Source organism: Canis lupus, chromosome 10 (genome assembly GCF_048164855.1).
Source record: "Canis lupus baileyi chromosome 10, mCanLup2.hap1, whole genome shotgun sequence".
NCBI classification, from domain to species: Eukaryota; Metazoa; Chordata; class Mammalia; order Carnivora; family Canidae; genus Canis; species Canis lupus.
Genome location: NC_132847.1, coordinates 36842455 through 36858764, shown reverse-complemented (window position 1 = coordinate 36858764; position 16310 = coordinate 36842455). Strand labels below are relative to the sequence as shown.

The window sequence follows — 16310 nt, the reverse complement described above, 5'->3', positions numbered from 1 at the left end:
ACCAAAATCTGTCTCTGTGTGTGTGTGTGTGTGTGTGTAAAGTTCTGTGTATCAGATCTCCATTGATTTAGGAGATTCTTTGCCATTTAAAAAGTTTGCCCACAATCTAAAAGAAATTAATCAATAATATATTGGTTTGCTTTGATTAAAATAATTCTGTGTACTTACTACAAGGAAATTAATTCCATGATCAACTGTTTGAAGCATATATATTTTGAAAGAACATTCTCAAGTCTCAGTACAGTTTTATTGTCTAGATAGATAGAATTATTTTCATACTGCCTCATAATGGCTACCTCAAGATATAAAAACATTTTTTTAAAAAGTAAAAAAGAAGACACTTAGTTAAATCACAAATATATGAGAGATAAGAGTAACTGTTATCCTTGGCTATTTCCCTATTTTCCCATTTCTGAGATCTGCTTCATCAGACCGTGGATAAGGTGAGCATGCCTGGCTATTATAGTTTGACAAATGTTTGCCAAACACATTCTCTCTAGTTTGCGGGGATAGGCTTGACATAGGGAATGTGGGTATGGGTGGGGATCTATAGGAAGTTTCCAGTCTTCCTCCTTGACATTTGTTCTGTGTCCAAGTTTTGGTATTGATGGTAGTCCAGGGACTGAAATGTGGAGGGATGTGGGTATGCGGATGTATAACATTAAATGGTTCTTAATAGTAAAGAAAAAAAGTTGGAGATTTTATTTTTTAAATATTAAAAGCAAGTGAAGTTAAAGAATTCTGTTCTTTGTGTTGGAAAGTTACGTTTTAACCCTGACACCAACAGGGAAAAAAAGAGTGATGGTTTTGATCAATAAACCCGATTAAAAGAGAATTAAGTGGGAATATTTTGAGCATATATGAAAGAGGGTTAATCCCAAAAAGCAAATCCAGAAAGAGAATGCTGATGGAAAGAATTGTCCTAGGGGTATGTGCAGGTAACTGAAAAAGAAGAAACATAGGTCTTTAAGGCTACTGTATTCGTTTCCTTTGATTGTTGTAACAAATTACCACAAACTTGGTAGTTTGAATAACACAGATTTATTCTCTCAGAGTTCTGGAGTTCAGAAGTCTGAAATACTTTTCACTGAATCAAAACCAAGGTGTGGTCATGACTATGCTCCCTTGAGAGACTCTAGGGGAGAATCCATTTTATTGCCTATTTCCAGCCTCTATGGCTGCATTTCTTGTATACCTTGGCTCATGGCCCTTTCCGTCAACTTTAAAGCCAGCAGCAAAGTATTTTCAAACTGCTCTGCTTCCACGGTCATAACATCTTCTTCTTTTCTAAAACAGCTTTAATTTTTAACTTTTATTTTTAAATTTTTTTAGAGAGCAAGCATGAACGGCAGGGGTGATGGTGGGAGGGTAGGGGGAGAGGGGAGAGAGAATCCCAAATAGGCTCCACATTCAGAGTGGAGCCCAATGTGGGGCTTGATCTCACAACTGAGAGTCTGTGACCTGAGCTGAAACCAAGGTGCCCCAGTCACAACATCTTCTGGCTTCTGTGTCAGATATCTCTCTGCCTCCCTCTTATAAGGAAGGACACTTGTGATTGCGTTTAGAGCATACTCAGATAACCCAGGATAATCTCTCCATCTCAAGATCCATAATTTCATTACACCTGTAGAGGCTCTTTTTTTACATAAGGTTGCATTCACAGGTTTTAGGGATTAGGACCTGGACATGTTTGGGGACCATTATTGAGTTTAACACAGCTAAAAATACCATGTATGGTAGAAAAATACACACATATACACAATTATTTTGTTTGGGATTTGTTATCTGAACATGGTAGGAGTATAGGGTATTTATAATTTCAAAAAAGCCCCTTATACCTTTTTGCATTGTCAGAATTTTTATGGAATATATTTTACTAATGATCAGAAAAAAATTAAGTTAATTTCAATTTGGGAAAGAGAATTAAAAAAAATAGATTTTATTTTTTGAACAGTTTTAGATTTTCAGAAAGTTCAAGAGGATAGTACAGTGTTTCCATATACCCTACACCCAGTTTCCTCCATTATTAACATCTTATATTAGTAACATAATTTATTATAGTCAATGAACTAATGTTAATATGTTATCACTAACTAAAATGCATACTTTATTCAGATTTACATTGTTTTTCCTTAATTAGCTATGATGGTTCTCAGGTTTTTCTTTCTTTTTGATAACCTTGAAGCTTTGGGGAGTACTAGTCAGATATTTTGTAGGATGCCCCATATTGGAATTTGTCTGATGCTTTTCTCATGGTGAGACTGGGGTTGTAGGTTTTGGAGAGGAAGGCCACAGAGATAGAGTGCCATTACTATCATATCATTTCAAGAGTACTGGCTACCAACATGATTTATCACTACTGGTATTGATCTTGATCACTTGGAACATGTATATAACTTATTTGGCTCTGCGGTGTTTTGTTTTTTTCCTTCACATGTATTCACTATGGTCATGTCAGATTCATATTAAATTGTCATATTTCTCAAAGGAGTCTTTTAGCCTCTATGAGATTCTGAACATGGCTAAGTTAATTTTACATTGAAGATTTCAGGATCACGCCCTGAGCCAAAGGCAGATGCTCAACCGCTGAGCCACCCAGGCATCTCATCTCTCTCCCAAAATAAATAAATAAATTTTGGGGCACCTGGGTGGCTCAGTTGGTTAATAAGCTCCTGCCTTCGGCTCATGTCACGATCCCAGGGTTCCTAGATTGAGCCCAGAGTCTGCTTCTCCTTCTCCCTCTGCTACTCCCCCTGGCTCATGCTTTCTTCCTTTCTCTCTCTGTCAAATGGATAAATAAAATCTTTAGAAACAATTTTTTAGAAGAAGGTAAAAAGATACTCATGTTGATGGGAAAGTGTAAGTGTGAAATACACTGTACTAATAATTGTGTATTTGGGCTTGCCATTCCTTAAGAAACCCTGACCTTCAGAAGACCAAGTCCTTAACATATTTCTAAAGGGTCTGTAGTTCTCCTTTGAACTACAGTAGGTATCACATATGCCATCATTTGCTGAATATCTGGCTTCTCGGCTGGACTGTGAGCTCTAAGAAGTGGGGGCCATGTATATTCTTGACACTAGTTTGTGACCTGTGCCTGGCACATAGTGGGCACACAGGCATATGTTGACTGACTGTCATTGCATATGCTAATTCTTTTGAGCACTTTTATTTTATTTTTTTATTTTTTAATCTTTTAAATTTTTTTTCTTTTGAGCACTTTTAGAAATGGGTCACTTGTATGGGTAAATAGTCATAAAGCCACTTGAAAAATGTAGTATACAACATGTAAAACAGTAGTATTAAAGAAAACTGTGTATGTGTATATATATATGTATATGAAAAAGACTAGAAATAAATATCGCAAAATATTAACAATGGTTTTCTCTGGTTATGAGATTATGGCTGTGAATATTTCTTATTTTCGTTTCTCTTCAAGAAGTTTATTATTTTATAACCAGGAAATAATCAGACTACATTACCTTATACTTTTATAATCAGGTAAAATGGTGAACCCCATCATAAAAATGGTTCAGCTCTAGTATGTGGAGGAGTACTCAAAATAAGATAAGAAAGTTGCAGAGTCACTGATCATCTCTAAGCCTACTTTTAGTTTCTTCAGAATCGGTTCAAATATTGTTTTATCTAATGTTAATTTAATTCTAAAGATTTTACTTATTTATTCACGAGAGATACAGGGAGAGAGGCGGAGACACAGGCAGAGGGAGAAGCAGACTTCCTGCAGGGAGCCTGATGGGGAATTCCATCCCAGGACCCCGGGGTCGGTACTTGAGCCGAAGGCAGACGCTCAACCACTGAGCCACCCATATGCCCCTCTAATGTTAATTTTAAAGTGCCATTTAGAGCTATATTGGTGTGTCATGTCATACGTGTATTTCAGTTTGCTAATTTAACTTTTGTGCATTTAACCTGTTAGATTAAAAACCTCAGAGAACTTGATTTTCCCTTATTTTAGTATTTTAAAGAAGTCCCTGTGATATAAAAGTTAGCTCTAACCTGGGAATATCTGCCTGCTCTTACATTTCCCTTAAAATGAAAAAGAAGTCATTTTATTCCTTAGTTGGCCCTCTTTAGATGGAGATGAATCCTTGGATTAGGTGAAAAATCGCTAAGAGACCCTGGAGAATTGATAAATCCAGGCCATTTGTGTTTGTCTTGCCTGTTTCCCTAGGATATTAAACAGTGATGGATCAGAATTAGGCTGCAGCAGGGACTGGGGAAAAAAAATCTCCCGGCATCCCTTCCCGCAGAAGCGTCAGCCACGGCAGTGAGGGTAGCTGCCACTTTAACTGACATGTCTTAAATTCTGCTCTGGGAAGCTCTGGGATCCTGTCCGCAGCCTCCGCCACTTCTCTTCTTATGCCCCTTTAATTGAGAGTCTCACTGGAGACCAAGAAACAAAGCAGAAGCTGAGGATTTTTGTTGGCCTTTAAATTGAGGACTGTCTTCTTTTTGTTTGCCTTAAAAAATCTGGTGGAAGAGAGGGAAAGGCATCTCTGCAGTGAGGCTAGACTCATTCCTCCAAAGTTACAGCTGCTCTAAATCTGTGAGTATGTTGCATTTTTAAAGCTGTTCTTGAGGGTCTGATTGCAATGTTCTGTTTAGCTCTGTGAGGATTTAATTTAAGGAAAGCCATGAAAATTTTAAAAATAGGAGTTAAATTTCACTGGAGACCTGCCGTGTTTGTTAGTTGACATTGTCTTTATTAAAGGCTTCATGTCAAGCTGGCCAGGGCTCTCCCCCATTCCCCCTTTTTTCAGGCTTCTTGAGGGTGAGTGCTGGAAGCCGAGAAAATAGTGAATCTTGCTGCTGCAGAGGCTGTGGTCTTCTCGGGATGCCATGGCTGGTTTACTGATGCTGCAAGGTGTGCATGGGGCTGCAGAACAATGGAAGGGTGATGACGGCTCACTGTGGATCCACTGTGTGTGTTATATGGCCTTTGCTGGCTTCATTATAGTGTGTTGTTTTGTTAGGGTGATTAAAACCTTAAAGAAAGATTAAGTGCACTGGCAGGCTCTCAGAATAGCGTGGGTTGATAGTCCTGGACTTTCCATCTCACCGTGAAGCCCTGGTTTAGCCTCTCCCGGTGTCTTTGTAGCCCCTTACAGGGAGTAGGAGTTACCAAAAAAGTGACCTTTGCATGACCACCCCTTTTCTAATTGTGCATTTGAATTGGTGTCATTTTTGTCTGATGACGTAGATTCTTTAGCCTAAACATCTGTCCTGAGTCACTGTGTCCCACTTTCCCCCTTTGAAATTCACTCAAGGCTAGAACATCCTTACTGAATTATCATTGAATCAACTTTGAACATTTTGTAAAGGTAGAGGTTTAAGTTTTGGTTCCCATCAAAACCCGGGTATGTTCTTGATTTGCCTTTGTTAAATGAAAAGTCTTAGGATTTCAGTGATTCATATCATTTGGTTACTGATCTCATCCCTTTATTGTAAAAATCACATTAGCTAAAACAATTCCTAAAAGTTGATTTGTTCAGAGATCAAGAGTCAAAATACTTGTAAATAACAACCAGAATAGTCATCTTTGTGGATGTAGAATATATCTGACTGAGGGTGACGTATGAGCTTTGTGGGTATCAGTATTTTGGTCGATTTCCTGCAGTGTGAAATAAATCAAGGATTTGAAAAAAGAAACTCTGCCACCCAGAGATCAAACATCTGCTGTTTTTATTTTTAAACATTTTGTTAGATCTAAATGTAGCAACTTTGAATTTAATTAGGAGCGATTCCTAAAAATAGGATAATCGGCCTTATCCAGACTTATAAGGGACTTACATGCATGCATGCATTCGTTCATTCACTAAATATTTATATTTGTTGCAAAGCTCTTGCCAGGCTCTGGGGCTATGATGTTGAAGAAGACATTATAGGTGCCCTCATGGAGCAGATATTTTTAGCAGTTGAGGGGAGCATTCCAAAATTACCTCATTATTTCATTACAACAATGGTAATTTTTCAACCATAGAAGTACAGATAGTTTGTGGTCAGATACATGAACGGAATACTTGCATAGGAATACTTGCAACTAATTCTGTCCCAGATCTTCTCAAGTGCAGATCCTGGGTTTACTTGAACTGGAAAGAGATTGTGAAAATAATTAGTTCAACAAGCATGTGATAGGCACTTTATTAAGTGCTGGTTTCAGATCAGTAAATAAGAAATGGTCCCTGCTTTGGAGGAGCTCACAGTTAAGTGTAGTGGGAGGGAAAGGGAAATTGGTTATGTTAGTGTATTTTAGTGAGTGTCTGCTCTGATGTTATGGGAACCCTGTTGGCACCGGGGATGGGGTGGAGAATATGGTGGAGATGCCCTGCCCTCTGGAAACTCTTAAGGGCCGTAGTGGAGAAATGTTAGTGTGCCATGAGGAATACACGGGACAGAGGTTGAGGACTTCCCTATCACTTAGTAAACATCTATAGTGGGCCAGCCGCTAGTTGGTATTCTGCATACCTTGGGTACCTTAATCTTCCCTTCGATTAATTGTAAATTTGAATTGGTGCATTTGAATTGAAACTGCTTAACTATCTCTGCTGTAACAAGCATGTAAACCAAAGTACAGAGAGAGGTTAAATTGCTGAAGGTCACAAGGGAAGTATGTGGAGGAATTAGAACTGGATCCCAGGTGTGACTTGATTCCAGAACTCTGCCCCATCTGGTCGTCTCCAAACCTGGCTGCTCAGCAGTTACCTGAGTTCCAGAGGGAGAACAGTGTTATTACAGGCTTCCTGGGTGACTGTGGGCAGCTAGGTTTAAGAGCCATTCTTATACTACTTCCTCAGTTTACAGACAGGTAGAGAGGGAGGACAGAGGTTACACAAGTTAAAATGGGGCCAGTTATCCAATTTCCTAGCTGCCGTTGATTTCATCATAGTGTATTAGAAGACACTAAGAAACCAAAAGCAGAATTAAAAGCAAAGAGCAGACCCAAACCAACCATCCAAATAAAACAAAACAAAGCAAAAATAATAGCAAGAGCCTTAACCTGTAAAGGTGTTTGGTTGGCCTTGGCTCTGAAGAAGAATCCCTGGCCTACCTGACCTGCCTCCCCTGGCAGCTCTGATTCAGAGGTCTTTCTGTGCTGCCTCATGATTGCTTGCAAGTGAACTAGTTGGGATATTTTCTTCTAAGATTTAGTTTATTTATTTGAGAGAGTGAACATGAGTGGGGGTGGAGGATGGGCAGAGGGAGAAGGAGAAGCAGACTCCCCACTGAGCAGGGAGCCCGATGTGGGGCTTTATCCCATGACCCTGGATCATGATCTGAGCTGAAGGCAGATGTTTAACCAACTGAGCCACCCAGGCACCCTGTGGATTTTTTTATTTTAACAGAGAAAACTTCTTGGCCTACTAATAGTCATTCAGGCACTTAGAATTTATTGGGGGATACAGATAATAAACTGATGTTAGTAAAAAACAAAAACAAACAGTCATTGGGATGTAGTGGGATAAGTGCTGTGGTTTAGAGAAGCAAAGATGAAGGGGTGACTGACCTAACCTGGGGTGATGGGCAGGAGTCTGGGCAGAGGCTGACCTGACAGGGCTTTCTGAAAGAGGCCCTGTCTGAATTGAGGCAGTGACTGCTAGATACTGGGCATGATCGATTGGGTGTAGCAGGAGGGTTATTAAATACAAAGGCCCTGAGGTATGAGAGGCCATTGTAGGGAGAGGCAAAACTTTCTCCTCTACCCTCTTAAACTTATTTCCTAGGCTCTGCAAATTAAATGGATAAAAGACAGATTAGCAGGAAGAAAAAAATGTTTAATTGCATATACACATGGGAGTTCCCCCCCAAAAAAAACATATCTTAAGAAAGTGGTTAGAATTTGGGGCTTATATACTTTTTTTTTTTAAGAGTGGGAGAGAGGAGGGCCAAAGGGAGAATGATAATCAGGCTCCATACCCAGCATGGAGCCTGACCCGAGGCTCGATCTAATGATCCTGAAATCATGACCTGAGCTGAAATCAAGAGTCGCAGGATAACTGAGGCACCCAGGCACCCTGCTTGTTTGTATACTATCTTAAATGAGGAATGATAAAATGTGGAGAAGCAGCTAGGCCAAAAAAGGGGTTTTAGGCTTCTGGATGAAGGTTAAATTGTAGGAAGGTAACATAGGAAATGTATGGTAAGTAAGGATTGTTTAGTAAGTTTTGTTATGCGGATAAAAGAAGAGTCCTCTCAGGTGATGATATTTATCCTTGAAGTACTTCTCTTCCTGGTGTGGGAAAGGGAAACACCTTTACAAAAAGAAATTTATTCCTTTTACACAAGAATGAGGAGGGTGAGAACTAATCAACTTCAGCTCAAAATAGTCTTTATGTCAAAGTGACATCTTTGGGGGTGACATACTCCGATCCCCTTCACCATGTTCTCTTCAGGGTTCATCAAGAAGCTTGAGAGTCCTGCAGTTGTAGTGAGGCGAGGCTGGTCAGAGGAAGAAAGATGCCAAGGGTGTCTTGCCAAGGAGCTGTGGCAAGGGCGGTGACAGACCACTGAAGTGTTTTCTTTTCTTTTTAAAAAAAATTTTTTTTTATTCATTCATGATAGTCACACACAGAGAGAGGCAGAGACACAGGCAGAGGGAGAAGCAGGCTCCATGCAGGGAGCCCGACGAGGGATTCGATCCCGGGTCTCCAGGATCGCGCCGTGGGCCAAAGGCAGGCGCCAAACCGCTGCGCCACCCAGGGATCCCTGAAATGTTTTCATTGTGAGGATTGTGTGGACTTGTGTTTAAATAAGATGACTGGGGAACGCCTGGGTGGCTCAGTGGTTGAGCATCTGCCTTTGGCTGAGGGTGTGATTCCTGTCCTGGGATTGAGTCAGATATCGGGCTCCCTGCATGGAGCCTGCTTCTCCCTCTGCCTGTGTGTCTCTGCCTCTCTCTCTGTGTGTCTCATGAATAAATAAATAAATTCTTTAAGAAATAAAAAAAAAATAAATAGGATGACATTGACACAGTATAGAGACTTGGGTGGGAGGTCAAGGAGAGTGTGCTCAATCCTATATGATACCTTGCTCCTCGTTCTAATACTCTGCCCAAAGTTGTTGATAATTTAGGGCTTACTAGGCTTTTTTTTTTTTTTTAAGATTATTTATTTATTCATGAGAGACACAGAGAGTAGAGAGAGAGAGAGACAGGCAGAGGGAGAAGCAGGCTCCATGCAGGGAGCGCCACGTGGGACTCCATCCTGGGTCTCCAAGATCACGCCCTGGGCTGAAGGTGGCGCTAAACCGCTGAGCCACCTGGGCTGTCCCTTACTAGGCTTTTATAGCTGAGGCTGAGAATTTAATATATGTGTATATATATGTACCTATGTATGTATGTATGTTTATGCACAGAAATAGAGAAATGTTAGTCATTACTTGTAAAGAAAATCTGTTTGATTCCCAATGCAGTGACTTATAAACAAACTTATAGGAAATAACCCACTAAATGTATACTTTTTAATGTCCCCTCTCCCTTTTTTGTGTGTGTCAAACTTCTCATTTGATTAGTAGAAAGCTTGAAGCCTGTCATGAAGTAGGGGATTTTGAGGCTCTGTGGTTTCTCTTTTTGCTGTGTCATCCACTAAGATTTTCATATCTTAGTGGGGAAGAAATGAACTAGGATTCTTTAAAAATGTCTGAGTCCCAGTACCCATGGTCAGTCTTTGCATTTTCAATGAAAAGTGTGCTAATTGGTCTTTCTTATAATAGATGAAAAAGATGAAGTACCCCTTGAAAAGCTGTTGTATTATGTCCATTGGCTATAGATTGTTTGGGATATAGGCAGCCCTCTGGTCATTTTTTTTTTTTTTTTTTTTAAATAAAGCTACAGTGTACTCCTGGATACATGTGTCATGAAAAATGATTTTTTTGGGGGGGGTGCTTATGCCCAGAGATCTTCCTAACCTTTTGTACTTGCTTTCCACTTTTAAAAAAATTTTTATTTACTTATTTACTAGAGGGGTGAGGGGAGGGACAAGCAGACTCTGTGAGAGCATGAAATTCCCCTCTACCAGGTTTGATTCTATGACTCTGAGATCATGACCTGAGCCGGAATCAAGAGTCAGACGCTCAACCAACTGAGCCACCCAGGCACCCCATGCTTTCCACTTTTTTATACCACATTTACGCTGATGTCTTTGGCTCATCTTAATTATTTTATTTTTTAAGTAGTCCAGCGTGGGGCTCGAACTCACAACCCCAAGATTAAGAATCACACGCTCCTCTGACTGAGACAGCCAGGCACCCCTGGCTCATTTTAAAAGGGCAGACTGCATATAGGGGCAGATTATGTGGATATGAGTTTGGTACGAATTTCTTGCATGATTTACTTTACTTTTGATATTTCATCAGTCCACAGGTGTGGAAAGTCTTTAGTGACCATGTGAGTAGTATGAATGGATTTCTTTGTTGGTGATTGTTTTTCTATCAGCGGATTATAGAATATCTTATTTCAAGTCCTTATAGATGACTGACTGTATTTTAGGAAACAGGGAAGTATGGGAACAAGACTCGAATTTCTTTTGTGCTTTGGGATTATATACCCATTGTCTTCTTGAGCACTGGACGGGCCAGAATTTGAGCCTTTCTGTGCTCCAGCAAACCGAGTCTGAATATATAGCATTTATGTGCCATTACCCCCTCCTTAATGTTAGCTTAGGGGTTTTTGTTTCTTTGTTTTTAAAGCAATAGCATCCTTGTATAGCAAAACCACTCTGTGTGCCTGCTTGCTATCATAGACTGTGCTATCATAGCACACTCTGAAAACAGCCACACGTTGAGGAGCTAAAGAAAATTAAACTTTAATTACTTGAGTACTTATATGCATCCCCTTCTGGTTTGTCTTACCTAATATTTACTGAGGGCTACTTGTTTATAAATGAAGGACTCCCATGATAACATAATCATGAGTATTTTCCATCTACATACAAGATATAAAAGGTAAGGTGTTGAGAATGTATTTGGCAGAAGGATACTAATGCAGAATTAATACAAATGTCAGGGCACCTGGGTGACTCAGTGGTTGAGCATCTACCTTTGGCTCAGGTCATGACCCCAGGATCCCAGAATCCCGGGATCGAGTCCTATATCAGGCTTCCTGCATGGAGCCTGCTTCTCCCTCTGCTTGTTTCTGCCTTTCTCTCTCTCTCTGTGTCTCTCGTGGATAATCTTTTTTTTTTTTCTTTCTCGTGGATAATCTTTAAGCAAAAATACAATGTCATTTATTCATCAAAAACTCATTGAGCATCTCTGTGCTAGGACACAGAATTCCTGACCTTAAAAAGCTCATATCTACTTACCACAACTAAAAGTAAAGCGATAATCATGCTATGATGAGTTTTAAATTCTGACTAGGGAACCGATAGGAGAAACACATTATGTAACTTAAAAAAAAAAAAAAAATGACTTTCAGGTAGCCTTTATTTTTTTTCTCTCCTTCATGGATGGTGAGCCAAATGTAAGGAAAACTTTTTTTCAGCATTGCTTTTTAAAAATTCCTCTTTTGGCTACTCTTTGTTGTAGTTGGTAATGTTTTAGAAGACATGATAATCACCCCTCCCTGCCCCTACCCCATGTAGTGTGACACCGAAAACCTGTGTTTACTCTGCATCTTGAAAATATCTACATTCCTATTTTGAGAGACAAACTGAAACCATACCCAGCTGCCAAATAGCAGGAATGCAGTGGTCTGTCTAATGGGAAGTCCTTGGGCCCTATCACTTAACTCTTAACAACATCAGCACCACATTTATGTGGTACTTCAGCCAAAAAGGTTATTTTACAGAATGGAGCTCATTTCCTCCTCATAACTTCCGTGTGAGGTAGACAGGGAAGGTATGGTTACCTGTCCTCTGGCTCTTTGTCTGTGTGTGTGCTTTTTTTTTCTCCCTCCTCCCCGTTTCTTTCTATTGTGATAAAATACACCTAACATGAAAGTTACCACCTTCACCACTTTTCAGCATACGTTTTAGCAGCATTAAGTACATTCACATTGTTGTGCAACCATCACCACCGTCTGTCTCCAGAACTCTTTCATCTGGGAAAGTGGAAACTCTGGACTCATTCAGCAATAACTCCCCACTGCCCTCTCTCCCCACCCCCTGGCAACCAACTTTCTGCTTTCTATGATTTGTATCCCTTCTCTGTTTGTGTGCATGGGGACACTGAGATCCCCAGCAGTGAGTGAATGGTCTGATGTGTCACTGCTTGCAAGTGACAGGCACACCTGGGATGGAAACCCAGCCTTCTGCTTTGTGTGCCACCATGCATTCTCCGACATCATACTACAGATAGGGCAGTGAGAAAGGGTGATGAGTAGAACAGGTACAAGCTTTGTGTTGGAAATAGGAAAGCCCTTCAATAGGGAAAGGATTTTTTTTTTTTTTAGATTAAAAACCGGCAAAACGAAATAAGAGCTGCCTCTATCTCTTGCCCATCTGACATTCCATTGTTGTTTGTTTTAAATAACGTGAAGAAGTACAATTTGCTTTGCTTAAGGAAAGAATTTGAGAAGATACAGGCTTTGGTTTTAGTTTCCAGTGCTGTCTGATTTGCTGTGTCTGTGGGCAAGAAAAACAGCATCTGTTAGGGTAGTTTCTTTTTTTTCTTTCTTTCTTTTTTTTTTTTTTTTCTGAAGATACAGCAAGTCCTGCTGTTGATTTTCTTACTGAGAAGGTTTTGAGTCATGCTTTATGTTTTATGTGAAAATGAGGTTCTGTTCTTTTCAACTGTTCTCACTTTGCTCTGGAACTCTCATCCCCAAAGATGACAGAAGAAAACATTAAGTGGTCAATAAATGATCATATCATCTGTTTACATTTCAAATAGTCTCTCTTGGAGTGACGCAGGTTTTCGTGGGAAGGGTAAGTGCCCAGTCAAGTAAAAATTTAAACTCTGTATCAGGCCTACATTTTCCTTCTCAAAGGTCACCCCAACCCTCCTTCCAACAGCACGTAGGTGCTGGAAAAAGTTCCAAGGAGATGGAGCCCTCCTCTGGGAATTGCCTTCTGGTTGACAGCCTCATCTACTTGTTTTTGCATTAACTTCTGTCCTACTGTCTCTGCCACCAAAGCACTTTCGATGGCTGGATCTGTTGATGTGCCCGTGACCCCAAGGGCTTGGCATTCTCCATTGGCACTGGCTGGTCAATGGGTGCCTGAGGTCTGTGGCTGCTCTCATTTGACCTCTCTTTGCCCTTTGCTCCAGGGTCATCTAAGTTGTCTTTTAAAAACATTCTTATTTTGCAATAATTTCAAACTTAGCCAAAGGGTATAAGAATAATAGAACTTTTGTATATCTCTAATCCATTTTTAACATTTTGTCACATTTGTTTTCTTATTCTTTCTCTGTATACACATTATTTTATGTTTTTTTGAGTCATTTGGGAGTAGGATGCTGTCTAGAGAAAGTGGTCTGGAGAGGGCATTAGAACCTTCCCCAAATGAGGAAGGGAGGGAATATTTGTTCTTTCCTTTTCTCTACTTTCCTCTAACTCTCCTTTTTCCTTAGTTTCTCTGCTGTCTCGAACACTTCCTTCTGCTGAACTGGCTTTGAGTCCTTTTCGGCTCTTGTTGTTGGCTCCTAGTTGCATATCGAGTTGTTGGTGCTCTTAGAACAGCGTGGTTCTCAGATCAGGTGTGGTTGTTGGGAGCAGATGGGAGTACTGCTGACCTCCATTTGTTCCTTTGCCTGTTTATTCAGGCAGTCAGTGTCTCCAGCTTGCATGGCAGGTCTGCCTGGAGAATGCTTGGTGTACTGCTTGCTAACAGGCATGCAAGCTTTGGCTGGATTTTTTTACTTTTTAAGATTTATTTATTGATTTTAGAGAAAGAGAACATGTGCACATGAAGGAGAGCAGGGACAGAGGCAGAGGGAGAGAGAATCCTCAAGCAGACTCCACATTGAGCATGGAGCTCTACAGGGCCTCCATCCCAGGACCCTGAGATCATGACCTGAGCAGAAATCAAGAGTTGTATGTTCAACCAACTGAGCCACACAGGTGCCCCAGTTGGACTTTTGATCCAAATTTACAAACTTATAAGCAGGATAAAAAAAAGATGTGACTTGCGGCACCTGGGTGTTTCAGTCAGTTAAGAGTCTGCCTTGGGCTCGTGTCATGATCCTAGAGTCCTAGGATCGAGCCCCACATCAGGCTCTCTGCTCAGAGGGAAGTCTGCTTCTCCCTCTTCCACAGCCCCTCCTACCCCTACTCGTGGTCTCTTGCTTGCTCTCACAAATAAATAGAAAAAAAAAAAAGATGTGTGGGGCACCTGGGTGGCTCAGTGGTTGAGCATCTGCCTTCAGCTCAGGTCGTGATCCTGGGGTCCTGGGATCGAGTCCCACATCGGGCTCCCTGAGGGAAGCCTGCTTTTCTCTCTGCCTATGTCTCTGCCTCTCTCTTTGTGTCACTCATGAATAAATAAATAAAATCTTAAAAAAAAAAAAAGATGTGACTTAGCAACATTGTAGTAAACAGTTGTAAGTTATTTAAAATCTATAATTTAGTCTCAGATATCATCTTTGAGATCATAAATTGTATGGCTTTATGTGTCTAACTCCTAATAGTGGCTACAGTACGGTGCTCCTAGATGTTTGTGAGTGAAAATTAAAATTTAATTTACTAAATTAACCCTTTCATTTAGTGGATTACTTTTTTAGATTGTAGTCCATCCCTTGCTACCTTTTCCAGTTTTATTTATTTACTTTTGCAGAGTTGGTTACCTTTTTAAATTTTAATCCTAATTTTTTCCTTTTTGTTTTTTAAGATTTTATTTATTTATTTGAGAGAGAGAGAGAGAGGTAGTGAGGGAGCATGAGCGAGGAGGAGAGGGAGAAGCAGGTTCCCCACCGAGCAGGCTCCCACATGGGATTCCTGGATCATGACGTGAGCCCAAGGCAGAACGCTTAACCGACTGAGCCACCCAGGTGCCCGTTAATCCCAATTTCTAATTACAATGTAGAATTAGGGTAAAAGGAAGTACCTTTCCAGTGAATCCGTTTATTTTAATGGACCTTCACTTTCCATCTTTCTTTTTTTTTTAAAAGATTTTATTTTTATTCACGAGAGGCAGAGACATAGGCAGAGGGAGAAGCAGGCTCCTCGTGGCAGCCCAATATAGAACTTGATCCCAGGACCTTGGGACCATGACCTGAGCCAAAGACAGATACTCAACCACTGAGCCACCTGGGCATCCCACTTTCCATCTTTCATATAAAGCTAAGGAAATACTTGGCATATAGCTTGCTGGACATGCACAAGGGCCCTGTGTACTGCATTTTTCAGATCCCCCAAAGATGGAAATGGGGCTGGTATCAAGAACTCATGATAGTGTCTACTGGTTTCCACCTGTGGGAGCCAATTCCTTTCAATAAAGGAATAAACCTATTTTCAGCAAATAAGTAGATATATTAAAAATCAGGTTGTGATCATAAATGTATATATAAGATAACAAGTTTGAAAACAATTCAGGATTATATTATTACAGGTATTTTAAGTTCAAAACTTAAAATAGCTTTGAAGTTTGTTGTCAGTGTAAGAAACAGAAAAGATAAAATTAGAGCAACTACAGCATTTAAATATTGCCTTTTTCAAAGTAGTGAAAATTTGGAAGAGTTCGAAAAGGTCTAAAATTACATTAGAAACGCATTATGTAGTGATGTATTCTAACTTCCTCACATGGAAAGGACTAAAAATAATACACTGTTCTTGCACGATTCCAGGGAACTATTGTAAGCTGTGTGTGTGGTGGAAGAGGGGGTAATCAGAGGGTGTTTCCTTAAATTAATATTTGAATACTCCCTTCATGAATTTGAACTTCAGTTGCTCAAAATATATATTTTTCCCTAATTACTAAAAATAGTGCACGATCATTTTTTAAGATTTGAAAAAACAAACAAAAAAAAAAAAAAAAAAAAAAAAAGAAAAAAAAAAAAAAAAAAAAAAGATTTGAAAAAACATAGAAAAGCACAAAGAATAGAAAATCACCCAAGCTCTACAGATGATAGGAAAGAAAGTTTATAGTTTTGGTTGAGGAAGGCTTTGTCATAAGTCTAAGCATGTATCTGACTTAATAGAATAATTATATATTTTGTTGGTGCTGTCCTTTTTTTTTTTTTTTTTTTTTCAAGCTTTGTAGATCTCTCTCTAAAGGAACAGGACTTGAGTGAAGAAAAAGTGGTGACATTCCTTTGTTTTGATTCTATAGCACTGGTGATAGACCTAGGGTTGAGGTTGGCAGTGCAGTGTATTTGGGGGTACCTGTTGATTTCTGGGCTGTTTTTGCTCTGTAGCC

At 39.9% G+C, this 16310-nt stretch overlaps 1 protein-coding gene across 8 annotated transcripts in view; it reads left to right on the top strand.

Moving 5' to 3' along the window:
* The window catches only part of TTC39B (tetratricopeptide repeat domain 39B), a 130354-nt gene that overhangs the window by 51081 nt on the left and 62963 nt on the right, over positions 1-16310 (top strand). For 2 of the 8 annotated variants that reach the window (XM_072841408.1, XM_072841404.1), the window contains exon 1: positions 4282-4567. The exons of the other annotated variants lie outside the window; for them this stretch is intronic. The gene's annotated coding sequence lies outside the window, so the exon portion shown is untranslated. Of the gene's footprint in view, positions 1-4281; positions 4568-16310 lie in introns of those variants that run through there. 8 annotated transcript variants of the gene reach the window in all.